The sequence below is a fragment of the Pleurodeles waltl genome, chromosome 5 (assembly GCF_031143425.1).
Source record: "Pleurodeles waltl isolate 20211129_DDA chromosome 5, aPleWal1.hap1.20221129, whole genome shotgun sequence".
Lineage (NCBI taxonomy): Eukaryota > Metazoa > Chordata > Amphibia > Caudata > Salamandridae > Pleurodeles > Pleurodeles waltl.
In genome coordinates, this window is record NC_090444.1 from 526278327 (window position 1) to 526305434 (window position 27108).

Below are 27108 nucleotides of genomic sequence, written 5' to 3' on the forward strand. Positions count from 1 at the left end.
TAACCACAAATGTCTGTCAAATGGTTTTCTAATACTCGTTCCTTTCCTCTGTTAGTAAATGTGACCATCCCAACGTTATGGTTATCCACTGTGGTGGCAATGATGAAGGAGACATTGTTCATTTTAATATCTATGTTTCCAAACAAACAGTTTGGGCCTGATTCTGACCCTTGCGGCCGGTGACCGCCAGGGTCACCGGCCACGGGAGCACCACCGACAGGCTGGCGGTGCTCCGAAGGGCATTCTGACCGCGGCGGTTCAGCCGCGGTCAGAAAGGGTAAACCGGCGGTCACCCGCCGGTTTACCGCTGCCCTTCTGAATCCTCCATGGCGGCGGAGCACGCTCCGCCGCCATGGGGATTCAGACACCCCCTACCGCCATCCTGTTCATGGTGGGAAACCCGCCATGAACAGGATGGCGGTAGGGGGTGCCGCGGGGCCCCTGGGGGCCCCTGCAGTGCCCATGCCAATGGCATGGGCACTGCAGGGGCCCCCGTAAGAGGGCCCCGCAAAGTATTTCAGTGTCTGCTATGCAGACACTGAAATACGCGACGGGTGCCACTGCCCCCTTCGCACCTTCCCACTACGCCGGCTCAATTCTGAGCCGGCGTCCTCGTGGGAAGGTTGATTTGCCCTGGGCTGGCGGGCGGCCTTTTGGCGGCCGCCCGCCAGCCCAGGGCAAATCTCAGAATCACCGCAGCTGTCTTCCGACCGCGGTGCGGTGTTCTGATGGGGTTACTTTGGCGGGCGGCCTCCGCCGCCCGCCAAAGTAAGAATGACCCCCTTTGTGTTCTCAAATTTTTGTCAGACACAAAAGTGGATGTGGTCTACTGTAAATTCTGCAAAGTTTGAAAAGACTCAAAGACAAGTGAACAAGGCAGTGTCAGCATTTTTCATGATCATAAAATGCCTTTTATTTTTCATTTCAATATAACATATGGGAATACAGCACTGTATCATTCTGACAGTGCACATTTTTCAACCTATGGAAACCAGATTTTCATTTTAATTTTAAAAACTTGGCTTGACAAACTAATATAGATATGTTTATTATAAAAACAAAACAAAGGGTTTTTAAGATCCACCCTATATATTTTGTCTAATTTTATTTTGTCATATAAACATTTCTTTTTTTGATTCCAATAAGTAACACAGCACTTTTTAGATAATTTTGAGAACGTACTGCTGTACATCATAAACTTTTTTAAAAATTATATAAATCAATAAAAATGCTTTCCCCTAACTCTACATACTTTGCTGAACTGCCTTGTTTCTTCCTAAACATTTGAAACAGAGTAATAAGCTATATTTCAGTTTAAAGCACATAACAAAGACAAAGGGCCTCATAATGGGTTTGGTTGTCAGCCAACCAGTCGGCCATGTTTGAAGTCCTGAAAAGACCACCATTTTGACGGTCTTTCAGACTGCTGTATTACAAGTTATACAAGAAGGACTTCTGACTGCCAACCAAAAAAGGCAGCCCGCCAGCAGCGCCTCAGCCTGGAAATAGGTGGTCTGACCTCCAGTGCTGATAGCACAGTGACCAACCACTGACCTTATTACAAGCACACAGGGGCAGACTTCCATGATGGTCTGAACCATGGTGGCCCGCAGTCAGCAAAGTAATTCACAGCAGCACATTCAATTAATTTGAAAACAATACAGCTGACACACATTGCCACACTGGACACACCTGAAAAGGACACTATAAAACACACCCCTTCACAGACCACAATCCTTTCCATTTACACAGCAAGACAGGGAAGCCCGAGAATCCTTATTTGGTAGAATACATAGATTAAGTGTCCCTTTTTTTCACCATCCCATTGAATACCCTGCACACACTTTCACACCCTATTGCACTTCCCCTGTTTAGTAAGTCACTGTCACCCTTTTTTTTGTTCCACCATGTCATGTTCATGGAATCCTCATTTTTCTGAAGATGAGTTACATGTCATGGTGGGTGAAATCATAAGAGTAGAGCCAGAATTGTTTGGAGCACAAGTTCAGCATACTCCTCTCAGTAGAAAAATGGAAAGGTGGAACATGATCATGGACAGAGTGAATGCTCTAGGCACCACCCTGTGCACAAGGGAGGACATCAGGAAGAGGTGGAACGGCCTTGGGGGCCTGGTCTGTTTCTTAGTCTCCTGGGACCAGATGCAGGCCAAGAACACTGGCGGTGGCCCTCCCAGTGCCCCATTACATCTCTTTCCCTGGGAGGAGAAGGTCTTGGCCATCCTGCAACCTGAGGGCTTGAGTGGAATACCTGGGGGAGTGGAGTCTCATTAGTCACAACACAAAAAATTTCACCAAAATGCCATGTCATGCATACTCACAGCTCAACTTTTGCCTCATTTACTGTTACTCCACTCACAAGCCCTGTGTTCACCTGTCCAAAGACCTCTATCGGGCAACTCACAATTGAAGTGTATAACCCGGGGAGATGACATTTGTATAGTGTGTGTAGTACAGTGGCTGACATGACTCCAAGTACCATCAGGCACTCTTCCTGTAACTCCAAGCAGAAGACCAGTGTGTGTTTACAAATACCCCTGTTCGTGAAATATCAATTTAAGGGTACACATCTAGGGAGATAGCATTAGTCAAGTGTGTGTAGTACAGGCACTGACATGACTACAGTCCCCAGCAGGCAGTCTTCCTGTAATCACAAACACCACCACAGTGGTCACATGTTACAATACATCTGTTAGTAAACAACCAATTACAGTGTACTCACCTGGGGGAAGAACATTAGTCAAGTGGGTGTAGTCACACTGACTTTGGCTAGTGTGACCTGCCCCCACCGCAGGCGCCACCTGCCTTCCGGACCCTGTTGCTGAGCTCCAGTCATCACGGCTTGTAAGTTGAGGCCCTCCTCCACCCGCAGGCTCCTGCCTGTGCCTCATTCCTGGTGGTCTAGTGGGCCGTTCCACTAGAGCTGCCAGCGCTTCTCTTCTGTCTGTTTTGCTGCTTTTTTCACTCTCTCTTACCTTTTTTTGGCCTTCACTCTCTCGTGCCTGTTGCCTTTCTCTGCCTTTTTTTAGCCTTTTCTTGCCTTATCTGCTTGCTTTACTGTTTTTCAATCATGTTTTTCCCACTCTCTCCTGTTTACCGTGCTCTCCCCTGCCCCTTCCCTAGTGCTGTGTCTCCTTTCCTGCCCTCCCGCCTCCCAGCTGCGGCCCGCCAACCTGCCTCCCTCCGCTACTTATGGCGGCCGGTGCGCTGTTGGGACAGCAGCCCAACTGACCTTGGCTAGTGTGACCTGCCCCCACTACCGGCACCACCTGACTAGAGGACCTCGTTGCAAAGCTCCAGTCATCGTGGCAGGAAGCTGAGGCCCTCCTCCACCTGCAGGTTCCTTCCTGCACCTCATCCCTAATGGTCTAGTGGGCCTCTCCACTAGTGCTGCCAGCGCTTCTCTTCTGTCTGTTTTGCCGCTTTTTTCACTCTCTCTTGCCTGTTGCCTTTGTCTGCCTTTTTTTAGCCTCTTCTTGCCGTATCTGCTTGCATTACTGTTTTTCCATCGTCTTTTTCCTGCTCTCTCTCCCATTTACCATGCTCTCTCCCACTCCCCTCCCTAGTGCCATGTTGCTTTCCCGCCCTCCCAGCTAGGGCCCCCCCACCTGCCTCCCTCTGCTACTTATGGTGGCCAAAGGTGCGCCAAAGGCAAGCCTGTATGCGCCCGTCTGCACATGGACCGTCCCCAGCACCAGGAACGCTGGCCCCCAGACTACCCATTCCTACGATGCTCGCACCAAAGGACCCTTCTCCTGCCAGAATTGAAACTTCACCAGCCTCCAAAGTGCCACCCCAGGAACCTATGTGGCAGGACGCAACCACCGCAGCTGCATCCTCATCAATACCCGCTCCGTACACAAGCATGCCGTCAAGGTCTGGAACCTCCTCAACTCGACCTCCCCTGATGTTGTCTTCCTCACCAAAACATGGTTCAACCCCTCATCGGCCCCCAACATCGCCACAGCAGTCCCTGACAAATACAAGATTAAACGCAAGGACCACACTAACCGACCTGAAGGAGGCATCGCCATCATCAACAAAGACACCATCTGCGTCTCCACTCACTCCAAAAATTCATCGGCCACCTTTGAACAACTACACTTCTGGATCGGGACCAACTCCAACAGTACACTCCGAGGGACCCTAATCTACAGACCTCCAGGACCCCGCCCCCATTCTGCGACACCATTGCTGACCTCGTCAGCACTGATACCCTCACATCCAAGGACTACATCCTCCTGGGAGACATCAACTTCCACTTGGAGAACCCTAACAACAACAGTTCCACCATCCTGATCGAAAACCTTGCCAACCAAGGACTCAAGCAACTCGTCACCTCACCCACTCACTCAGCTGGACACAAAAAAGGACCCCATCTTCTCCGCCAGCAATCATGTCTCTGTCAGCCACACCACCGAACTCCAATGGACCGACCACCCTTGCATTCACTTCACCAACTTCCCCGCAGAAGTTGGAACAAGGTCCCGAAGCCCAGCCAGCCTCAAAGCAACACCCCCCAAGCCAACGATGACGTCAACACAGCCACACACAACCTCCACAAATGGATCACCGACTGCATCAATGCCCTCACCCCCCTCAAGACGCTCCCTAACAGAGGCACAGCTAAAAAAACTAACTTGTTCAAAAGAAATGGCGTACAGATAAGACCCCCACAAACCGCAAACCACAAAGTCTTCAAAAACACCGTCAAACATCACCACTCACTCATCAGGACCACCAAAAAACTTGCCCTGCAGCAACGCATTAACAACAACGCCCACAACAGCAAATAACTTTTCACCGTCATCAGAGAGTTCACCAATCCCTGCTCCGACTCCACAAACATCCCCCCATCACAAGAACTCTGCTACCACCTCGTCAACTATTTCCACCGCAAGATCACAGACAGCTTCACCACCCACTCCCACCACCAGCTCGCTGACGAAAGCGTCACCACGATCCCCCGCCCTCCTTCGCTGGAACATCACCGACGATGAGACCTGCAACATCATGGCAACCATTCACTCAGGAGCACCCACTGACCCCTGCCCCACCACATCTTCAACAAAGCCTGCTACACCATCACACCCAAACTCTGACACACCATAAATCGCTCCTTAAAAAACGCCACCTTCCAAAAGAGTTGGAAACACACCGAGATCAACCCTCTACTGAAGGAACCCTCCGCTGACCTGGCAGACCTCAAGAACTACCCACCCATCTCTCTGCTCCCCTTTCTGGCCGAAGTCATCAAGAAGGCAGTCAACAAACAACTCACCACCTTCCTGGGAGCCAACAACATCCTGGACTCCACACAGTCAGGATTGAGGAGCAACCATAGCACAGAGACCGCCCTCCTCGCGGCCACAAACAACATCCTTGCCCTCCTTGACTGAGGCAAGACCGTTGCCCTCAGCCTCCTAGACCTTTCTGCCGCCTTCGACATGGTCTCCCATGACACACTACATACTCGACTCCACAACGCCGGCATCCGAGACTCAGCACTGGAATGGCTGTCCTCATTCCTCACCAGCACCACCCAGAAGGTCCGACTCCCCACGTTTCTCTCGGATGATCAGCTGCGGTGTCCCCCAAGGATCCTCACTGAGTGTCACCCTCTTCAACCTCTACATGACCCCAATGGCCACCATAATCAGAAGCCACGCACTCGACATCTTCTCCTACGCCAACGACACCCAACTGATCGTCTCCCTCACCAAAAACCCAACCACCCCAAAGAACAACTTCCACGAAGGAATGAAGGCAGTTGCCGCCTGGATGAAAGACAGTTGCCTCAAGCTGAACTCAGATAAAACAGAGGTCCGCATCCTCAGCTCCATACCCTCCACCTGGATTGATTCCTTGTGGCCCGTCGCTCTCGGAAACGCACCTACCCCCACCGACCACGCCCGCAAACTCGGCGTCATCCTAGACTCATCGCTCTCAATGGACCGACAGGTGAGCGCCGTCTCATCAGGATGCTTCTACACCCTGCGCATGATTCAGAAGATCTACAAGTGGATCCCAACCGAAACCAGAAGGACAGTCACCCAGGCCCTCGTCAGCAGCCACCTCGACTATGGCAAAGCACTTTATGATGGAACCACCGCCAAGACCTGGAAAAGGCTGCAACGCATCCAGAATGCCTCCGCCCGACTCATCACCAATGCCCCATCACAGCCACCCCTCTGCCCTTCTGAGAGACCAACACTGGCTGCCTATCGACAAGAGAATCACCTTCAAACTCCTGACACACGCCTACAAGGCCCCACACGATGCCAGACCAGCCTACCTCAACCACAGACTCTCCTCCTACACTCCTGCCAGACAGCTCTGCTCCACCAACCAGGCCTTCACCAACGTCCCCAGTATCCAGAAGACCACAGCCGGAGTAAGATCCTTCTCCCACATCGGTGCCAAGACCTGGAATACCCTCCCCATCCACCTCAGACAGTCCCCCACCCTGTCACAATTCAGGAAGGACCTCAAGACTTGGCTCTTCGACTGATCCTCAGCTTCCACCCTCTCTCCCACTCCCAGTGCCTTGAGACCCTCACGGGTTAGTAGTTGCACTTTACAAGTCCATGAATGATTGATTGATTGATTGATAGTCAAGAGAGTGACCTGATTGCAACTCACAGGAGGCACTGTTCCTCTGACTTCAACCACCAGTACAGTGGTCACATTGCCCAATACATCTGTTCCACAATTTTCAATTGCAGTGTACTCACCTGGGGGAGAACATTGGTGAAGTGTGTGTAGTAGAGAGAGTGACATGACTACAACACCCAGCAGACACTGTTTATATAACCCCAGACACCGGCCCAGTGTTCCCTTGTCCAAAGACCCCTGTGTGTCAACTCCCAAATGAAGTTCACTCACCTGGGGGATAACATTGTTCAAGTGTGGGAAGCTGATGGACTAACTTGACTGCAAACTCACAGGAGGCATGGTTTCTTTGACTACAAACACCAGAACAATGTTCATTCCTATAAAAGACCCCTGTTTGGCAGCTCTCAATCTTGGCTTACTCAGCTGGGAGGATACCATTCATATAGAGTGTGTAGTAGAGGGAGTAACAAAACTGCTAAGGCCAAGAGGCTCCGTCACTGTTACTTCACTCACCAGCCCAGTGTCCTCTTCTCCAAAGACACCTGTTTGGTAACTCACACATGAAATGTACTCACCTTGTTGGATAATAGTTGTATAGTGTGCGTAATACAGGGACTGAAATGACTGCAACTCTCAGGAGGCTCCGTTACTATCAATCCAACTACCAGCCCAGTATTCTCATCTCCAAATACCCTTTTTTGTTAACTCATAAATGAAATGTACTCACCTGCGGGGATTACATTTATCAAGTGTATGAAGTAGGAGTGACATGACTGCAAAAGCCAGGAGGCTCTGTTCCAAACAAAAGACCAGTGTTCACATGTCTGTCAACTCTCAATTGAAGTTTACTCACCTGGAATGGTACCATTTGCATAGTGGTGGGAAGCAGAGGGAGTGTCTGGAATGCAAAGCCCAATATGCCCTGTTTCTCTAAGTCCAACCACAAAACCAGGGTACCCTTGCCCAAATGCATCTATTTGTGAACTCACCAATAAAGTGTACTCATCTTGGAGGATAACATTTGTCAAGTATGTGTGGTATGGAGAGTGACATAACTGCAACTCCCAGAAGGCACTGTTTCTATAACTCCAAACACCAGACCAGTGGTCACTTGTCCAAATACCCTTGCTTGCTAACTTTCAATTGAAGTTTACTCACCTGGGTGCGACCAAGACACAGATCACGCTCAACTCTGAGTTGTATCTAGCTCCGCAGCTCCATCCTGATCTGCTATCCCAAGATGCAACTATTGAGGACAGGAAGGACAGCATACCCAGTGTGCAAAACAAGTATCCCAAAGGTCTCAAGATGCATAACCAGAACGGTATTGGCAGTAGACACATTCACACTGCACTGACCACATGATGACTCCAGTCACATATACAACAAACTCCTTGGTCTGCCTGCATCACAATCAACTAGGCCTCAAAATGGCCAAAGACATCTCTTGCATAGCCACTGTTTTGCCTGCACTGGTGGCAAGATGGCATTCTCAGGCCATCTTCCCAAGCGCTAATGATCTGCACATTTAAGCAGCTGCTTCAGTCAAAAAGATCTGGCATGCTCCACAAATATCATGCCAATGCAACAAATGCCATGGGTACTTGCCATAATAGGACTAACTGCAACTTAAATTTGTACAAGGTCTCTGCTTAGTGAAACACTAAACTGTTGGAGGGTGATGTTACAATACAACCAGTAACATTGTATCTTTCACATCAGCAGGTCAAACTGCCACTGGGCACACAGAGGCCTCAGAAGAGACTGCCACTACCTCCCTGGATGAAGCCCTCAGTTAAGAAGACACTCCTGGACATCTGGATGTGATGGGCAGTTCTGGCCCATCTGGGCAACCTGGTCAGACACCAATAGTGAGTCTCACTGTAGCCACATCAAACCCTCCCAACCCAGTTGCCCTCAACATCACAGGCAACCACTTGCCCCCCAACCTGTGTACCAAGTACAGTGTCTACCGTCTTGTGCCCCTCAGCCCTGAATCCTGAGTTGCAGTGCAACTCTTCTAAGAATGAGGTTCCATGGCCCAGTGGGAGAGGGCACCCTGTGGCAAGGGCACAGGACTGTGGGGGTAGGATGCATGGGCAGAATTCAGTGGACCAGCGGTTAAGGGCACTGGGGCTGCTCCTGGCCAGGACACCATCAGCTGCATCTTGAGGGTCTAATAGGAGTCCCAATGAGTGATGGGCCAGTTCTTGACTGAACTCCAGGAAATCAAGCAGTTACAGGGGGACATGCACAGAGACGTGCGTGAATAGATGGATGCCCACAATACCAACATGGCCTCCCTAACGGTGGTGACGAGGGACATACACACAGTCCTAAGCAGGGCCTTTCAAAACCAATATTCCCCTTCCTTTGGCTCATCAACACCAGACACATCAACATCAATGCCAGCCACTGGCAGGGAAGCCCTGCCAGAGGAAGAACCCGTCCCAGACACCCCTGCCTCTGTAGAAGCAGATCCCACCCCAGGCAAGCGGGGATGTTCAGAAAAGAATCCAGGTGGTGTGGATGGCAAGACACCCACCACTGCCAGCAAGTGACCTCTTCCTAAAGAACCTCCTTTGTGTGCCACATTTTCACTCTGTTGACTGATCCTCAACCACCTACCAGTTCCAATGGGAAGAATACTCTGGACTTTGGCCTCCCAATGGTGTGGCATCTATTCCAATGATTTCATTCACCATGACTGACACCTTCATTTTACTTTTTTGTCCCTTTCTGCCCAAATTGTATTTCCTGCATCAGCATTGTAGTAAATTCACCCATCTCAAACTCTTGATCTGCTTGCTTAATTTCCACATTTTGCCATGTAGAGATTTAAGAGCATGTGAACCAGATGATGAAGACACAAGCTTCTTGTGCAAGGAGGCATATGTTACACATACAGAGGTGGTCATTCCAACCCTGGCGGTAAAAGCCGATTACCGCTGTCAGAAGACCGCCAACATCCCACCGCGGCCGCGGTAAACCGCCACGGTCATTCTGACCCACAACAGGCAAACCGCCAAAATACAGACATCCACAAAAGTCCGCCACACCAAAGGTCAGCGAGAAACTGCCGATGACCAAACCTCCACCGTCACGCCAACAGAAATACACCCACACTATCACGACCCACAAATCCACGCGGCGGTCTTTCAACCGCGGTATTCCATTGGCGGTACAAACCGCCGCGCTCAAAATACACACACTCTTACTAAACACAGCTACATTGGACAATTCAAAATACACACACCTGAGACACATACACACACCACACCCACACACCCAATTAAATATAAAACACACACCCACATCACCCACAAACCTCCACTCCTAGAGAATCGGTACCACGCACAGAGAAATAGATATCCGAGCACCCAGACGCGCATATTACATTCACCCAGCAATATTACCACGCACTTCACACAACACACCAATAAACATCACCACACTTAGCACCACACAATCCACCCCACACATCACCCACACCACCCCATGGCACCGCAAAGACACCCCAGGTTTTCTGAGGATGAACTCAGGGTCATGGTGGAGGAAATCGTACAGGTAGAGCCACAGCTCTTCGGAACACAGGTGCAGCACACCTCCATTGCCAGGAAGATGGAGCTATGGAGCAGAATAGTCGACAGGGTCAACGCTGTGGGACAGCACCCAAGAAATAGGGACGACATCAGGAAGCGGTGGAACAACCTACGGGGGAAGGTGCGTTCAATGGTATCCAGGCACAACATCGCGGTTCAGCGGACTGGCGGTGGTCCACCACCTCCTCCCCCAGAATTTACAACATGGGAGGAGCAGGTCTTGGCGATCCTGCATCATGAGGGCCTCGCAGGAGTATCTGGAGGAATGGACTCTGGTAAGTCTCATCTTCACTACTTCATCCCCCCCACCCCACCAGCATGCCAACTCATACCCCCACCCACACCCTCAGCCCCATCACACCTACTCCTTGCAAATGTCTCACCATCACAACCCACCCATCCCAACCCCAAGCCCTGCATGCGACCACAAAGCATGGACACCCATCACCAAAGCATGCCCACTGCACATCCCCAGCCCCCCCCAAACCACCGTCACAAAAGCCCCCACACAGGAATGCAAGCACTGGGGTACACGGGCACCCACCCATTGCACGCTATGGCACACACAGATGCAATAACCATCCCTTTATACCCCCGCAGGACCCGAACGCCAATTCACCGCACAGGAGGGTCCACAAATGTCCACTCCACCCCCAGAAGAGGCCCACAGTGATGACAGCACCTCTGTCGACCTGGATCTAGATGACCAGCCCGGCCCATCGGGGACCTTGGGACAGTCGGTTCCCCTCAGACAGCCACAGGCCACAGCAGACCTTCCCCCCTCTGGGAACACCAGCACAGCACCCACCCAGCGGGCCCATACCTCTGTCCCCAGGACACGTCAATCAGCGGTGTGTCCACCACTACAGGGCACCCAGGTTAACCCACCACCCCAACAACAACAGGGACCTGAGGGCAGTGGCAGTGGGCACACGGTCCAGGGGACAGAGGCCCAGGGAAACAGGGGAACTGGGAGGGCTGCTGTGCGACAGGGGGCGGACAGGCCCAGGTAACCCACTCTCCACAAGGCCCTCTCCTCCATCATGGGAGCCTACCATCATTCCCAGGAGACGATGGCGACGGTACTGGCCAGGTTTCAGGAGATCCAGCTCCTGCAGGAGGAACAGTATTTGGGGTTCAGGGAGGAACTACGAACCATCAGTTCCGCCCTGGGCACCATTGTAGGGGCTCTGAATCTGGTAGTCACCACATTGCGGGACACTGTGGCACCACAAAGGGCCCCTGACACTAGCATGGACCAAGAAATGCCTACCACCTCTGCCGGCGCTAGTGGACAGGAGGCCCCGCCACAGGACCAACAGGCCACCAGCACCCCACCCCCTGCAGAAGGAGAACCACCCCGCAAGCAGGCCCTGAGATCCAGGAAGAAGACAGAGTAAGATGCCAAGACCCCCGCCAGGAAAGGATACCTCCCTGATTGTCATCCCACTGTCCCACATTGTCACCCTGTCCATCCTTAAACTGCCCCTGCTCCACTTACCACAGGCATTTGGACAATGCACCTGTGATACAAATAGTCTGGACTCTGCCATGGACAATCCTCCACCATCACCCCTCAACGATTTGCAACCACCCACCAATATAGAGCACTGTAATAAAAACAGTAATTGCACAAAACAATCAGGAGTCTGGCTGTGATTTTGAACAAATGTATTAGACATTAACGTGCCAAAATGCTTATTTACATTGTGATGCCAACATACCAATGTCACACAACTGTAGTTCATGGGGAAACAAAGCAGATGTCACGCAGTGGGGCCCACATCTCTGAAATCGGAAGGGAAAGTCACAACTCAGTTACCATACACTGGGGGAAAAGGACAGACAGTAGAGAGGTAGTAGTGTTTAAGTATATGTAATATGCCGGTGTGTATTCATACCTGTGTGTCATTGGAAATACTGCTGTATTACTGTGTTCCTGTTGTCTATGTCATCTTCTTCAGCTTCCTCGTCTTCACTCTCCACAGGCTCCACAGCTGCTACAACACCACCATCTGGACCATCCTCCTGCAGAAAAGGCACCTGTCGTCGCAAAGCCAGGTTGTGAAGCATACAGCAGACCACGATGATCTGACACACCTTCTTTGGTGAGTAGAATAGGGATCCACCTGTCATATGGAGGCACCTGAACCTGGCCTTCAGGAGCCCAAAGGTCCGCTCGATCACCCTCCTAGTTCTCCCATGGGCCTCATTGTAGCGTTACTCTGCACTTGTCCTGGGATTCCTCACTGGGGTCAGTAGCCATGACAGGTTGGGGTAACCAGAGTCACCAATTAGCCACACCCGGTGCCTCTGGAGTTGACCCATCACGTAAGGGATGCTGCTATTCCGCATGATGTACGCGTCGTGCACTGAGCCAGGGAACTTGGCATTAACATGGGAGATGTACTGGTCTGCTAAACACACTATCTGCACATTCATCGAATAGTAACTCTTCCTGTTTCTGTTCACCTGTTCACTCCTGTGGGGGGGAACCAAAGCCACATGGGTCCCATCAATGGCACCTCAGATGTTGGGGATATGTCCAAGGGCATAGAAATCACCCTTCACTGTAGGCAAATCCGCCACCTCAGGGAAAACGATGTAGCTGCGCATGTGTTTCAGCAGGGCAGACAACACTTTGGACAACACCTTGGAAAACATAGGCTGGGACATCCCTGATGATATGGCCACTGTTGTTTGAAATGACCCACTTGCAAGGAAATGGAGCACTGACAGCACCTGCACTAGAGGGGGGATCCCTGTGGGTTGGTGGATTGGTGACATCAGGTCTGGCTCCAGCTGGGCACACAGTTCATGAATAGTGGCTCGGTGAAGCCTGTATGTCAGTATGACATGTCTTTCCTCCATTGTCGACAGGTCCACCAGCGGTCTGTACACAGGAAGATTCCGCCATCTCCTCGCATTTCCCAGCGGACGGTGCCTATGAAGGACAACAGCGAGCACAGAGTCAATCAACCCACAGGTACGTAACCACAGCTTGCACATTCCATTGAATGCTTTGTATGGGTGTTGATGCAAGGCCTAGGTATGTGTGACGCAGTAAAAAGTAAGCCATGTGGGCCCCTGAAACAGCGGCTGCCTGACCTGTGAAGTGCGACAATGGGATGTGAGGTAACTGTGCTGGCGTTGCACACCGTGGCTGTAGGCGGTCGGTCGAAGACCGCAGCGCAAAGCTGCATTGGTTAACATTGAACCCTATGGATCTCATGAGCCAATGACGATGTGCGCCGGCGGTCGCGGTACGCACCGCTGCGGTACGCACCACTGCGGGCGTGACCGCCATTTTCTATCTGCTTAATCACTCGATACCTGATCTTCGACAGGAGAGGACCTACACTGCAAGTGCTGCTGTGACCTCGGTCTGGAAGAGACAATGGCTCATGCAACTGGGGAAAGGGCCCCTGCCTTCACAGCTCAGGAGTTGGAGAAACTTGTGGATGGGGTCCTCCCCCAGTACGCGCTACTCTACGGTCCTCCAGACCAACAGGTTAGTACTGAGGGAGCATGCTTTATGGGCAATGCCTGTGTTGAGTGGGGTGGATGAAAGATGGTGGGGAGGGGAACGATTGAGGCATGCATCAAACGACGGTGAGAGCATGTGCCACATGGCAAGGGCAGGGATGGGGGGGCCACTCACATTGAATATGCAGAAGGTGATGACTATTTTTCTCCCCCTGTACATTTCACATAGGTCAGCGCCCACCAGAAGATCGATATTTGGCGTGCCATCGCCAAGGACGTCCGGACCCTGGGGGTCCACCACAGACAGGGCACCCACTGCCGGAAGAGATGGGAGGACATCCGCCGCTGGAGCAGGAAGACGGCGGAGGCTCAGCTGGGGATGGCCTCCCAACGTGGGAGGGGTGCCAGTCGGACTTTGACCCCCCTGATGTCCCGGATCCTGGCGGTGGCCTACCCCGATTTGGATGGGCGCGTGAGGACCTCACAGCAGACACAAGGGGGTGAGTACACTCTCATTCTGTTGACTTTGCACGCAGTGGAGGTGTCTGGGTGGGGGAGGAGGGCTGTGGGTATCCCTAGGCCAGGGCGATTTCTGTAGGCTAGGCCCCTCCGTAAGGCATGGCCCTGTGCCCCCGCACCCCACCTCTGTAGGGTGCCTAGTACAGCTATTCATGGCCCTGTGTCATCTATGTGTGCAGATGTCGTCCATAGGCTTGTAGGCCATGTCCCACGGATTGAATAGTCGACCCCAAGTGCGCGGCGTAGTGCAGGGGGCATCTGTGTCTGTCCTGTCCGCCAACGGTGTCGCCAATGCATGCACTCAACATGTCTTTATTTTCTCCCCCCCCCTTTTTTGTGGTCTTCCTGTTCATGTGTGCATTAGCATCATCAGGCGGAGGAGAAGTGGCATAGGAGCACGAGGGAGCTGCATCCCACATGGCCATGGAGGGCCATGCAACGGACTCTGAATTCACCAGTGGGACAGAGGGCGAGGGGAGCTCCACAGCGGGGACTCGGGCAGACATCAGTGACACCGACTCATCGTCTGAAGGGAGCTCCCTTGTGGTGGCGGCAACATCTGTGCCCCCCGCAACAACAGGTACAGCCGCCACCCACCGCACCAGCACCGCCCTCCCAGCAGCCCCTCGGCGTTTGCCCCATGCCCGCTCACCCAGGAAGGTGGGCATCTCCTTCGCCCCAGGCACCTCAGGCCCTGCCCCAGTCACCCCTGCTGCCCTGAGTGAGGAGGTCATTGACCTCCTGAGGACGCTCACTGTTGGGCAGTCTACCATTTTGAATGCCATCCAGGGTGTAGAAAGGGAGGTGCACCAGAGTAATGCATACCTGGAGGGCATTCATTCTGGTCAGCCTGCCCTTCAGCGATCGTTCCAGACTCTGGCCTCAGCACTGATGGCAGCCATTGTCCCTGTCTCTAGCTTCCCCCCTCCAACTTCCTCCACCCATATCCTATCACCAGTACCTCTGCCTATCCCAGACACACCATCAGACCAGCCTGCACACACCTCAACACGCAAGGGAAGCTCAGGCAAACATAAGCACCACACATCACACAGGCATTCACCCAAGCAACATCCACATACAGACATACCAACACCCACTGCCTCCACTGTGTCCCCCTCCTCCTCGTCTCCCTCCTCCCTCCCTGTCACGTCTTCACTCACACCTGCATGCACAACATCTTCAGCCACTACGTCCCTCAGCAGCACACACACCAAAACACCCAGCACATGTGCAGTCACCACCCCCACTGCCATTTACAAGTCCCCTGTGTCCTCTCCCAGTGTGTCTGTGACCCCCTCTTCCAAGATACACAAACGCAGGCAGCCACCCACCCAACAGCCATCCACCTCACGACAGCCTCCAGCCCAAGCACCTGCACCCAAAGACACCAAACTTACAACTCCTACAACCACAACCTCTTCCTCCACTCACATACCCACTACACCTACCCGTCCCACTGCTCCTAAAAAGTTGTTCCTGTCCAAACTCAACCTCTTTCCCCCAACTCCCCCACCCCATCCATGTCATAGGACTACAGTCAGCACCTCAGCCACAACAAAACCGGCCCCTGTCATCACAGTCTGCCATGGACTGTGGAGTGCCCCACCCTCCAGGGCAGCCAGTTCGGTACGAAGCCAAGGCACGGGCAGCCCACCCCCGGAGAAACATCCCAAGATAGGCAGTGGCCGGTGCGAGAGGGTGAAAACACCAGGGACTAAAACCCCTACCATGGCTCCGGCAGGAAGTGTGGAGACAGCTGGCACACCGCCCAAGGTGGGGAAGGGCCACAGGCGATCAGGGAAGGCTGGGAAGGGCAGCACGCCCGACAACACCGCCATCAGCCCAGCTGGCCAGGAGGGCCCCACCAGCCCCATCCCAGGTGGGCAGGAGGCCACCAACAGGCCCGGCACAGCTGCCCAGGAGGGCCCCGCCAGGCGTAGGACAGATTGGCAGGAGGGCCCCACCAGCCACAGGACAGGTGGCAAATGACCTCCCCGTCATGGCCGGATCCGCTGAACTGGGCCCTTCATCTCAAGCACTGCTGCACTGGGCACCGCCGTCTCAAGCACCGCTGAACTAGTCCCTTCATCTCAAGCACTGCTGAACTGGGCACCGCCGTCTCAAGTACCGCTGCACTGGGCTCCGCCGTCTCAAGTACTGCTGCACTGGGCCCTTCATCTCAAGCACCGCTGAACTGGGCCCTTCATCTCAAGCACCGCTGAACTGGGCACCGCCGTCTCAAGCACCGCTGAACTGGGCCCTTCATCTCAAGCACCGCTGCACTGGGCACCGCCGTCTCAAGCACCGCTGAACTGGGCCCTTCATCTCAAGCACCGCTGAACTGGGAACCACCGTCTCAAGCACCGCTGCACTGGGCACCGCCGTCTCAAGTACCGCTGCACTGGGCCCTTCGTCTCAAGCACCGCTGCACTGGGCACCGCCGTCTCAAGCACCGCTGAACTGGGCCATTCATCTCAAGCACCGCTGCACTGGGCACCGCCGTCTCAAGCACCGCTGAACTGGGCCCTTCATCTCAAGCACCGCTGAACTGGGCACCGCTGTCTCAAGCACCGCTGCACTGGGCACCGCCGTCTCAAGTACCGCTGCACTGGGCCCTTCATCTCAAGCACTGCTGAACTGGGCACCGCCGTCTCAAGTACCGCTGCACTGGGCACCGCCGTCTCAAGTACCGCTGCACTGGACCCTTCATCTCAAGCACCGCTGAACTGGGCCCTTCATCTCAAGCACCGCTGAACTGGGCAACGCTGTCTCAAGCACCGCTGAACTAGGCCCTTCATCTCAAGCACCGCTGGCCCATGAGCGGCAGGGGCTGGCCCGCATCTGTGTCGGGCAGGGCTGCACGAAGCACTCTGGGCACCAGGCCCCCTCCAGAACCAGTGGAGACTGTTATCCACTTGTGAGACTGTGGCGTTGCACTCCCCAGGATGTAACAGTGGGCAGCCCACCCACTGTCTGGACTTGTGAGTCTGTGGCTTTGCACTCCCCAGGATGTAACAATGGGCAGCCCACCCACTGTCTGGACTTGTGAGACTGTGGCTTTGCACTCCCCAGGATTGAACAGTGGGCATGGAGGCCCCTCGTGGATCTGGTGTCGTGCACTCATCTGGCTGAGGTGCCCCCCTTCCTTTCCCCCTGAGGTGCCTGTAGTTTTGCTATCTGATGCCCCTGCAGTGTTCTCTCCGTTGGAGTCAGGTATCCTGTGTGGGCTTTGCCCATGTGATTTGGGCCCAGTGGTCCACGAACAATGCCTGCTACAATGCTTGGACTTGTACATTTATGTATATAAGAGTTTTTGATGTGTATATATTTTTTTGGGGCAGTAATACAATATATTCCAATGTTTAGAATCATTTCCTTTTGTCTTTGCATTCTTCCGGGGGGTTTGGGGGGTGTCACTCTGATGTGTTGCTATGCATTGATGTGTGTGTTGTAGTGGGTGAGGGTGGGTGTGTCGCGTATATGTGTACCCGTAATAAGTTCCCCTCCCCCCTCCCCCCTCCCCTGTGTCGTAGGTGCAGTACTCACTGTTGTCTTCTGCGCCGGCGTTTGTGCTCCTGGTAGAGGAGCAGGAAGACTATCGCTGGGAGTATGTGGAGTTCGGGTTCAATGCTGTCCTGATTCCTCGTGGGCTGTATGGAGGTGAGCGTTTTCCCTTCGAAATGGCTGTTTCCGCCGTGTTTTTATCGGCGGGGCTACCGCCCCGGAAAAGGTGGCGGATTGGTAGGTTGTGATACAGTGGGCGGTACATTGTCTCCCGCCTGTCTGTTGGCGGTGACCGCCGCGCTGTTTGTTTGTACCGCCGTGGCGGGCGGTGTGTTGATGTGGCGGTCGCTGTTGGCGGTTTCCGCCAGGGTCAGAATTCCATTTTTTTCCCGCCAGCCTGTTTGCGGTTTGGCCGCCGCTTTAACACCGACCGGCAGGGTTGGAATGACCACCAGAGTGTCCTGCTCAGGATTACAACCATTACACACCAACACATCAGTACAAGTGTCTGGTCACATCAAACATTTTATTCTAGTCCACAGCACATAGGCTGCCTATATGTCTGGACTTCTTGAAACACAAATGTGTCACTCACACTGAGTCAAAGTACATATTCCAAGGAACAGCCCCTCGACCAAGGAAGGAAGGGATTTGCCAGATATTGTCCTTTAGAATAGGCGAAACATTGAATTAGTTGATGTCAGCAGATTGAGGCTTAGCACATACCACACTAAAGTAATCCAACATTATATAATCGGAGATTCAGACAGATGACGGTACAACAGTCCATGATCACAGGCTCATCCTAATACAATGACCATGCATCTGGTGGCATGGCACAAACATATGTCAGTGTTGTGGCACAGGCACTGTGGCCTGCAATGATGAAACCCACCTACAGCTACATGTAGGTCACACTAGAATAGTGTTTAGCCAATGTGAAGGGTAAATGACTTGGACACAATCTGTGACTGCATATTTCATCCCCATATGATGACACACAAGATGCAATTAGCCCACCACAGCACACCACAGTACATAAAACAAGTTCATTGTGCACTTCTGACCTTCCACCCAAACACTGTGCAAGCTGTTTTGGCACAGGTCTCATACACCCCAAATCTGTAACTTACATTACCTGGAATAATCCATGTCCACTTTGTATGTCAAACAGCATCAGATACCTGCCAGTGTCACACCTCTGGAATGCCCACATGAGGATGTCATGGTGAAGGTATCTATACAAAGACAAAGCAAGGAGTATAGGCTTCCAAACATACCTATTACACAAATCACATAGCAAGCATCTGGAAATGAAATTACATTGTGAGAAAACTGATACAAACAAAGCAAAATCATCAAGGTGAGGATATGTCAAGAGCTACCTCATCAAGCAGCCTTTGACTGAACATTGCAAAGTATCAGCTCCCTAGTGGTTTCTAAAACACTCAACTCCACACATTCTCACAACTACAGTTCAATGTACAGTCACAGTCATAACATCACATGACATACTTACACTCATGAAAAGTAGCTGTTGATGAGATCTTCCCACAAGTCAGCTGCTTCCTCTTCATCACAGTCATCCTCACTTGGCATTTCAGGAGTCTCACTTGGTGGCACTGCAGGCTCCCCCTCCTCTGGGATGCACAGGATATTCCTCCACAGGATGATGTTGTGTAGCATGCAGCACGCCACAGTGATCTGATACACTTTTCTCGGTGAGTAAAGGAGTGCTCCATCAATCCTGCCCAGACATCTAAATGTGGCCTCCAGGAGCCCAAAAGCCCACTGCACTACCGACCATCTTCTTCCATGGGCCTCATTGAAGCAGACTTCCTCTGGCGTAGTTGAATTCCTTATTGACATCAATAACCAAGGATAGTTTGGATACAGGAGTCTGTTAAGCAATGGGACATATATGCAACAATGAGTCACTGAATTCATGATTGTAGCACCTGAGATTGCACACACACAATAAGGACAGATTTGACTTACCAGCCAGCTAGGCCCTCTCTGGGTACAGTTGTGACATCAGCTGGGATATGGTGCTGTTCTGCATTATGAAGGACTCATGGGCTGAACCTGGACAATGGGCACAGACATGTGAAATGGAGAGATCCGCCAAACAGACAACTTGCACCTTGATGGAATGGAAATTTCTTGTGTTACAATAAACTTGTTCATTGGCCTGCGGTGGCACCAAGCCAACATGTGTGCCATCAGTGGCTCCCACCACATGTGGGAGGTGGGCAAAACCATAAAGTCTGCCTTCACGTGGGCTATATCCTCACAATGGGGAAACCGGCTATAGTTGTCAAGATGTTTCAGCAATGCTGAAAGGACATCCTTCAACACCAGACTGAACATAGGTTGGGACATACCAGCAGATAGGGTCACTGTATGTTGGAAGGAATATGTGGCAAGGAAGTGCAATACTGACATGACATGTACAATGGGTGGCATGCTGGTTGGATAACTAATAGCTGGCATCAGATCTGGATCCTACTGATGACATAAGTCCACTTTTGTTTTCCTATCCAGGAGGTAGTACATCATGATGTGCCTTTGCTTCATGGTCTGAAGGTCTGGCAGTGGATGGTAGACAGGAGGCTGTCATATCCTCCCTCTCCCAGGATACCTACCAGTGTATGACAAGATATGATTTCTAGCATTAGTCAGTGGGTCCACAGCAACATACATGATGCATGTCAATTATATAATGTGACAAAGTATTTCTGACTGTATAGGCATGACACAGTAGACATCACAGCTGCCAACTACACAAGGGTCACACGTGACCCCCATGGTCTTCAACAAATGTGTCCACAACATTGAACTAGATGAAACTCACCGATGTGCAACACAATTGCCCCTTGAAATGTGACTGTATATCCCGACTGCCAAAATGACCTTCGGCTGTGGTGGACTGTTCCCCTGTTAAATGTCATTTGTGCCCATGCAACATACTTCAATGGTGGTTGAGTAGTAGGAGCTACATGACAAGATCGGATAACCATGTTTGTGAGGTAAAAAATATGTTTTGTAGGTGTGATGTATTCTCTAAAGCCCAATACAGCATTTCAGGCTGCAGAAATAGTGGATGCCTGACCTACTTCACTGGATATTAGGAACCGCCTGCGGACACCGGTGGAAGTTGTCATGACAGTAGGTGGTTGCAACAGCGGGAACACAGCCATAGGCTAACATTGTTGCCAGTGGCGGTTGCATCCGAATGGCTTTGGCTGCTGGTGGAGTTGATCGAGTACGTGGTAGACATGACCACCATGTTCTTCAGATTCCCGACGCTTGACACCTGACACTGCTGCCAACAACACCTCCACAACCTGAGCTGCTGTGTGCCACCTCTGGGAGCAATCATGCCATGTCTAACAGGTGATAGGGCCCCTGCCTTCTCCCCAGAGGAGCTAGAAAGGCTAGTTAATGAGGTCTTACCCCTGTATGGACAGCTCTATGGCTCACCAGAGGAGCAGGTAAGTACCTTATGTGAACAATTTTATATGCACTTCACCATCCTTTTCCTCCTCACAGGCTACAATGTGCCCTTGTGTACCAGTTAGACTTCTTGTGTGCCTGTTGTTACAGTCTGTGTGGCATCAATGGGATGAAGAGTGTGCAGGTATTGGTGGCCAGCACCATATGGTAAGTTCAATCACATTGGGACAGATTACCTAAAAAGTGGTGCAGCAAGGTGCTGCGCCAAAATTTGCAGCACCGTATGTACTAAAATACAGTGTAACCCTGTGTTTCCCCCTGCTCTCGTGCTAAATTCAGCTACCAGCTCCAATGCAGGCTTCCTTGCACCATAGTGCAAGGGTGTCTGTGTTGAGGGATTTGATTGTTTATGTGCAGGAATCTACAATGGCGATTTGGCACTTCCATGTGTGCTGCATAATGCACCACACATAGAAGTACCACATTGTTATTTTTGAATGTATGTTTATGTGTAGGAAGAGGCACCTTCCTGCACATAAACAATCATTCTTGGTCTTTTGCTCTTTGTATGTTTGCTGCAGAATGTAGCACACATGGAAAAGCAAAAATGAGGAGGAATAAAAGTATTCCTCCTCGTTGCACCATTCTAACACCACCTCAGGGGTGATGTTAGTTTTTGGCGCTGCCACAGATTTACACCTTCTTGTAAATCTAGGGCAGCATCAAAAGCAGTGGGTGTTGCAGTGGAACACCCACAGCAACACCCATTGCACGCCCCTTTGATACAGAAAACTGCATCAGAGGGGCCCATATTTACAAGGTGACATTAAGCTACAAAAAGTGGTTTAGCGCCACCTTATAAATGTGGCCCACTGCACAGCGCCACCGGAGCGCCACAAAAAGTGATGCTCCAGTGGCACTAGGGCCTTGTAAATCTGGCCCAATGTGTTTTCTGAAGTTTTTGGTGTCCTAGGTCATCCTTGCATTGGATGCACAGAACTAGGTGGGAGACATTTCTGCCCTCCCATGACATCTCTTTCCTTATGATTGTTGTAAATGTAGGACATGTATGTGCATGGCAGCATGAGCTGTGTATGCATCTTGCATGAGTCATTTGAGAATCATGTGAGCAATGTGTATAGTGCCACAGATCCTTAAAACCACATCTGGCCTTGCTAAACTGTTTTGTGGAAGGCCATCATGTCCCAATGTGCCCTTTAGGTTGCCACACACACCACATTACAAATTGCTGATGGCCACATTATATACTGTCATGCATGGAAGTGATGGCAGTGGAGTGTCATGTAGCTTCTGTATGCTCACCATGCAGAGACCAGGACCTGCCAAATGTATCTCTCAGCATGGGACCTAGTCCAGGCTGTAGGAGTGTTAGTATGGCTATTCAACTGTGGCACTTGTACGCCAGCATATCCTGGCATGTGGCCAATATGATGCTCTAGTTGCAAAACCTGTCCTGAATGCCTCATTCCTTTGACTAGATTAGGAATGGGCACAGAGGTAAATCATTCATCTAGTCCATATGTGCATTTTGCATCATTGTCAATGTATGTCTTAGACTCATGACAGGTCTGTTGTCACATTCACATAGGTCATATTTGTCATGTACAAGCGTATTGCACAAATGACAGTCCCAGCGTGCAGACAGTATGTTGAGTCCTGGGAAGCCATGATATGTGACTCGGTAGCTTGGTCACATAGCAGAAATTGTATAATGCATGTCTTTGTATGTTGGATGACATCTCTGTAGTATAGGCACATATGCCCAAAGGACTGTTATGGCTACAGGTATGTACCAAAGAACCCACCCCCTGAAGAGTCTGCATTTGTTATTCCATACGTCCACACATGGAAGAGGAACACATTTTCTGTGCCCACCATGCCAGCCCCTTGATTGTTACTCAAGTGTAATGGTGACTTTTGTACTATGGCAGTTGCCTGTAGGGACTCTATGAAGTGAGTCAATCTCACAGAGTGTGACTGTGTTGGTCCAGTCAGGCCTAAGGACTTTACCCTTCAGACACCACATAGGTGTGTAGTGTTTCACACCTAGTGGCTCTCATCACAGTACAGCTTGCTGAAGCAGGGGCTACCTGATGTCAGTAAGCTTGATTTGTCATTGTGGGCCATGAATAGGGTAGTGGGTTAGTCTGCAGATGCAAATACATATGTCTGTAGTCATGTCCCTGTATTTATGAGCTTCTGTGTTTCACACTTGTGGAATGTTAGCAAATTGAAAAGTCCTAGCTTGGTGTTTCTGACATGTATGTGACTTAAACATTTGTGACAAAACTGTTATTGTAATCTCTTGATTTGTCTTGTTCATCCATGCACGTCAACGCCCATCAGAAAAAGGTGCTATGGAGAGCCATCGCCAAAAAGGTGCAAACCCTGGGAATCCACAGCTGGCAGAATGCCCACTGTCGCAAGAGGTGAGAGGACCCAAGATGCTGGGCTCAGAAGATCGCTAAGGTCCAGCTGGGGATGTCCTCCCAACATGTGCGGGGTGCCCGTTGAACCATTAATGGCCTGCGTTCTGGTGGTGGTCTATCCAGACCTTGATGGGCATTTGAGGGCAGCACAGCAGCCACAAGTAGGTGAGTACAGGGAATAATCCTGCCTGTCACATTGCCAAGTTAGTGTGTTAGGTTCTGACATCTCCCCCTGACAATTAGGGATGAGTCATGTGTCACACAGTAGATGAGTGATTGTTTGTGTAGACATGGCATGTGGTGCATAGTGATGTGCCTTGCCTATTGGCCCAGGGACCTACGACACAACTGTGTTCAATTCACAAACAGTGTGCTCTCAAGGGACAACATATGGCTGTTTACAGTGAGCTCAAGTAATGTTTGTTGTTGTAGTGGGTGTAATATCTATACAACAGACCACTACTCCTCAGTGTCACAGGCCATAAGAAAGGTAGTGATGGATTATTGTCCTCAGCCATGTGACTGGTAAAATTAGTATATTGGTCTCTGCCACCCAGGGGCTACTTGTCTTCAGTGTATGATGGGTGCTGGTGCCTCATTACTGTCTGTAATGTGAAGATTGCCATCATACATGTGAAAATGTATACATTTTTTGAGGGTGCTGCTGTAGATCACTACTTTCTCTTGGTAAGTGGGGAATGTCCATTGATATGATTTATGTGCCATCACTGTTGCCAACTTTCCTTATGCCTACATGTCAACATGTGTCCCTTTCTCTTTAGAAAAAACAATTGTAAGTTGCTGCTTCATGCATGGTCTACCTGTGTTGAGGGGATAATTTCGGTATTCCCTCACATATATGTGCATGCCAACCTGTGTATGGAATAGGACATTTACAATGGGATTACATTTCATGTTGTGCCACAGACAGCAGTTTATCACCATTGATTATTGGCTTACACCTACCATCACCCATCATAGCACGTCATGTGGCATGTACAACTGCAGTAGCAATGAGGGACATTGCCGGTAGGACTAGAGATTTTTACCCTTTTATCCACAATGTGCATTTTCATGCCATTGAGGTAGAATCAAAGTGCTTTGCACATATGAAATGGGGAACGTTTGCAACCTGACTGTTGGCATGCATCATTGAGTGACTAACAGTTATGTTGGAAACACATGTATTTGGGTACAAGCATTCATCCACAGACATCTGGTTTTGCATTCCCAAAATGGAGACAATTATGTAGCTTTCAACGGGCAACATGTTGAGGGCCTTCTATAAGTACTTGCAAATCTCTGGGCCGCTTCAACATCCAAGGGACTTATGGTGTCTATTGATGCAGTTAGAGTATGTGGACCGGCCAATGGCCTTGTACTTTTCAAGTTTGGTTATAAAAAAAACCAAACAGTTGTTTTTTTGGGTACACATTTGTCATGCAAATCCCTTTCTACGTTTATGCTGTTCCTAAGTAACTTGGGTTGTCTGCCTACATTTGTGTGTGTTTCAGTCTGCTTGCTGATCCATTTGCTGTTGTTTGCAGTATTTAACTTTGTGGGCAGTGCTGGTGTCCCGCAAGACAAAGGTATATGTTGACTGTATGGATATGTGGGTGTTAATGCAATTGTGATTTCATTACGTTGTGTTCTGTTTGCTACTTTAAGAATTTCATTTCGGGTTGGGTGAGTATGTATGGTGTTAAACTTGTCCCCCTGCTATAGCTTATGAATTCAACTAATGTGTGGCAGCTTGAGTTTTGTTTGTGCAGACATGGAGTGTGTTCAATTGTGCTACCTTGGATTTTATTTGACTGTGCATGTGTCCATTTAGCTGTGTGTACCTTGCAGCTACTTCATGTAGATGTATGTCCCATGCAGTTGGAGCTGTATTTGCTTTGTTGACTTGCACTTCCACATTTTGAAAATTGGCATGTCACTTGAGTCTAGTATTGTTTGTCCATGAGATTTCTTAAAGGGCCAGTTCATGTGCAACTGTTGTTTAAGGGGCATGTGCAATTGATGTGTCCCAGTGCAGCCTCCTTCCCTGAGTGTTCCTGATGCCCCCATCTCTATTGTGCAGGTATTTTTTGCATAGTGAGCTTTGAATATTTGTTTCTCTGTCTCTTGTGCATCACATTGTCCTTCCATTGTGTTGCCATGTGGGTGATGTGTAGGTCCATTACAGGACTGTTTAATGGGAGTGGTGTTTGAGTTCTATGACACATCCATACATATGTGTGTTGAATGTGATGACAGTCCATGGCATGTGTGCAATCTGAGTGTGTGAGTTGTATTTGTAGATGTGATGTTGCGGTGTTGTTAGTGTTGTATCATAGACCCTCATTCTACCACCATATCAGCTTTTAACAGCATATCTGACATCTCCAGTGTCTCCAGCAATGAAGTGGACCCTCCTACTGAAGGGGTCACGGGTGACAAGCCAACCCCAGGGGGTACTCACCCATCGTCTTTTTTAGAGGAACTGACGAGGTACAGAAAGGGTGTACGGCAGTATTAAAACAGATCGGGTCCAAACATAAAACAATCAGGAGGGGAGGGAAGAAACAAATCTCAAAGAATCAGAAAACATGAGTGCAAGTTCCATCGCATGTGCTAACAATACCGTTCAGGATGTTGTGCAAGTTATCAACCTGTCCACGTATATTCTTTCCCAAGAGGAAATAAATGTATTGAGCAAGGGCCTGGGCTTCTGTCCTGTTTCTAGACCCAACTTCACGGATATACACATTGATCTGTTTAAATACATTTGTCGCCTACAACTGAGGAAATTCTTCATGGATAAACCAGTTACTTCTACGAACTTTGACATATTGTTACCCAAAAGGGATAACAGATCCATTAGGGACATCCACATGTTATTGTCTCTAGATACCACAACCTCCTCTACCGTTGGCCTAAATGAACTGTTTGAACATCTAGACATTCAGCCTAACCTGGACTTAAACAGTGGATTGAGACCTAAATCCACTTTTATGCCCACATTACCGCCTGACACCAATTATGACATATTCTACAAAGCAGTGAGTGCTGATCTATACACTATGGAGGACAGACACTATACCAGAGGTTTGAGGTATAAAAACAATCTAACACCAACAGAACTCAGAGCACTTAACAAGCTCACTGCATGCACTGACATCATAATAAGAGAGGCTGATAAGGGTGGCAATGTTGTATTGATGGACAAGACGGACTACATGTCTGAAATCAACAGACAACTTGGGGACACAAATGCGTATATATGCCTTCCTGACAACCCTCTGACCCCAATCACAAACACAATAGGTGATAGACTGTCTTATGGGAAAAACCTATGTCTCATCTCAGACCAGATATATGCACAACACCACACCTCGAGCACCATGCATCTACATATTACCTAAAGTGCATAAACCAGGCATCTTCCCTCCAGGTAGACCAATCATCTCAAGC